Consider the following 3,489-nt stretch of genomic DNA (forward strand, 5'->3'; position numbering starts at 1 on the left):
CTTCCTCTCTGCTCCCCAGAAGTGAGTTAATTCAAATGGAATAAACGTTTGCTTTCCTCTTGAGCTGGAGGCCAAGCAGTCTCCAGCAGCAGCCTAGAACTGGCTGGGGAATTCTGGAAGTTGAACTCCACAAGTCTTAAAGTTGCCAAGTTTGGAGAGCCCTGTTCTAGACCACGGGTCTTCAAACTTGGCCCTTTTATGACTTGTGGACTTCAACTCCCAGAATTCCTCAGCCAGCATGCTTGGCTGAGGAATTCTAGGAGTTGAAGTCCACAAGACATAAAAAGCACGCTGGCTGAGGAATTCTGGGAGTTCAAGTCCACAAGTCATAAAAGGGCCAAGTTTGGAGAGCCCTGTTCTAGAGAGAGGAGAAATCTGCAGAGCCAAAGCGGTTTCCTCTGCCATATGAAGGGCCAGCTGTGCACATCTGGCCTTGTGGGATCCCAGCTGAGCCCTCTCTGAAAGGGCAGAAACCATCCAGGGTCCTCCAAGCCCTATCGACAAAGAACCTTTGAGCCGAATGGTCTAAAATTGCACACACAGGTATTTTAGACAAAGCCCACGCAGAATCCAGCAGTGGCCTCTTCCGTTCCTGAACAGCCTGCCCTCTGGGAAGGGGGGAGGGGAGGGCAAGCACTTTTCTCAGGTGGGGGAATACTCCCAACAGCCCCAACAGCTCATGCAGTTCTGTACGTACCACCACGCAAAAGCAAAAGGGATTTGTTGGCTTGGGGCTGGACATAAGGCGTGTTTCTCCACCAGGGCCTCCCTGGGGGCACCAGGGGGCGGTGCTTAAAGCTCTGGCCTGGATCCTGTAGCCCGGTCCTGGGTGCCCCTCACCCTGTCCCCTGGCACACCACCCTAGCCCATCCTGCCCACCCTCCGCTGCTGAAAGAGGCAGAGAGAAGAGGCCACAGCAGCTCGGGGAGACACACCCCCCCAAGCCGAGTCTGCCGCCTGCATCCTGGCTCAGTCAGGAATCCGGAGGAGGGAGGGAGCCCGCGGCGTCCCCAGCGGCTGCTTCTGCCTCAGTTGGCTTTGCTTAAGCCAGGACTGGCTGCCTCCCCAGGACCAGGGCTCTCGACCTGCCAGGCTCTTTCAGTGCCGGGTGGCCCAAGGAGGCAAGGCAGGGTCAGCTGGGTCCGAGAGGCGTCCTTCACACCAGGCTGCACGGCTGCCCAGCTCCCGTCCTCTGGGCCTCCCCCGGGCGAGTCCTTTGCTGGTGCCAGCCTCCTCAGGAAGGACCCTGGGCCTCGGGCAGGGAAGCCAGCGGCCGGGCTGATTCTGTGCCCAGCACGCAGGGAGATCCCCAGAGGCGCACAGACACCGCTGTGGCTTTGCACCCCATCCCTGGCCTGGTAGCGATGGGGCTGCAGGCATTGTGCAAGTCCAGCCGGCTGGTTGCTCTCCGGGTGCCGAGTGGCTAGAACAGAACTGTAGGGTGGTTAACCGGGATTAAATCAAAGGCAGAATTATTATTTGGGCTCAGCCTTTTCAGCAAACACCCCCCCCCCCCATTTGTGCCACCTGGCAAGTGCAAAGATCACTGCAGACCAAAGGACTGACACTTGCAAGGGGCACAAATAAGCTTCGGGAAAGCCTTGTCCTTCTGAATAAATTTAAATTTCCAGCGAATTTGTCAGTGGTCAAAACAAAGCCTTATGTCATGTCAGAGCATACAAAATAAATCCTGGAAAATTGGTAAAGGTCGATATGTCTGTGTGTGTGTGTGTGTGTGTGTGTGTGTGTGTGTTTCAAAAGAAGAAAAGATACTCTGATACTCCTATCTAGGAAAACTCCAAAGCAGAGCATGGACACCCTGACTCAGAAGCACCTAGAAAACCAGGCGGATTTGTCAAAATGTTGCCAACTCCTCTTATCTTTTCACAGGCAGCAGGCAAATATCTTCATTTCTGATTTTCTAAATACCAGGAACACTCTGGGAGGAATTACTAAGCAGCTGATTTGTGAGGCATTTGGAAAAGAACACACCTTTGGCCAAAGGCCAGCATCAGGAAGAAACGGTGCCAGCCACTGGCGAGTGATCAGGTGAGGTGAGCAATGGCAAAAGGTGCGTGTGTGTGTGTGTGGGGGGCAGCAGCTGTCTGGAGAGGCAATGCGGGCTCAACTCCGCTCCCTTCCCAACGTGGCCCAGGTGAGTATCGGTGGCCCAGCGCCAGGTCGGAAGGAAAGGGGGAGCAGAGCAGGGGGTGGGGTGTCATTCTTCTACACCCCACCGTGCTGCTCTGCTGGAGCGCAGAGGCCGAAAGCCCGACTATCTCCTGGGTGGAGATACAGGTGTCTGGGCATCTTCCCAGGGCAGACACGTGTCTGTCTCCCCGAGCCTTGAGAAAGGACTGCGAGGGCTTGTCCCTCTGGGCGAGCATCTTCCTCAGCGGCTGAGGCTGCAGAAGAGGCCTCCGTGGCGACGCCACCCTCTGCCCGCCCGCGGTCAGAGGGGGGGGGGACCCTGCCCACCCCCCCTGCCCACCCCAGCCGAGCTGCCCGAGACCGGCGCGGGCAGGAGCGAGGGCATTTGGGCCTCCCCCCCCCGCTCCGGAGGCTGCCAGGGCGGGCGGCGGCCCTTCTCCTGCCTGCTCCGCCCGGGACAAAGCTGCGGGACGCCTCCGGGACAAAGTTCAGAGACGCCGCTATAAATAGCCGCCCTTGTTGCTCCGCCGCTATTTTTAGCTCCCCGAGAGCTATAATTACCTTCTGCTGCCCCGGCTGCCTGGCGCTACCGCCGCTCGCCCAGGGAGGGGCCGGCAACGGCAGCCCGCTGTGTCCAGCCGGGGCGACGAGGGCCGGAGAGCGCAGGCAGGGCGTGGAGGGCACCGCCGGTGGGCAGCGGTGGGCGGCTGCAGAGGCTGCAAGAGCGCCGGGGCCGGCAGCGGGGATTTGGCTCCGGGGCACTTTGGAGGGGGGGGAAGCCTACGCACCCTCTGTCCTTGCTCCCCGTGGCCCTCCCCTGAGTGAGAGCACCCCAACCGCCGCATGCCCGTCCCCGGCCTTGGCACTTCTGCCCCCGCCCCCCCCCCGTTGGCCGATTCCAAGGATTGTAAGCCTTCGCCCCCCCCCGCTTGGCATTCATGTCCCGTTTGCCTTGCCCAGAAGATGCCTGTCCGAGCCTTCCTTTAGCACGCGCGGCCACCGTGGGCTCACCAAATTCTGCCGGAGGATGGGCGTGGTGGTGCAGCGTCTCCTGCCCCGGGTGAGCCCCTGTTGCGAGCAGCCCCCCCCCCCGAGGAATGGCGCCTTGGCGGCCCTTCAGAGGAAGCCAGGAGCCCGACAGGTGGGTGGCGGAAGGAAACACCACCCCACTTTACTCTGCTCTGCAGAAGCAGATTCCCCCCCCCCCCAGGAGGCTGTATCCGAAAGGCCCCAGCAAGGGCCCACCAGTGCCCCCCAAGGAGAGATTATGGAGCGGGGGGGCAAAGGGGAGCTGCCTCCCCCAGCCCAGAGAAAGTAGAGTTTCCAACAAAAGTGAGA

The sequence above is a fragment of the Vipera ursinii genome (assembly GCF_947247035.1).
Source record: "Vipera ursinii genome assembly, chromosome: 1".
Classification (NCBI taxonomy): domain Eukaryota; kingdom Metazoa; phylum Chordata; class Lepidosauria; order Squamata; family Viperidae; genus Vipera; species Vipera ursinii.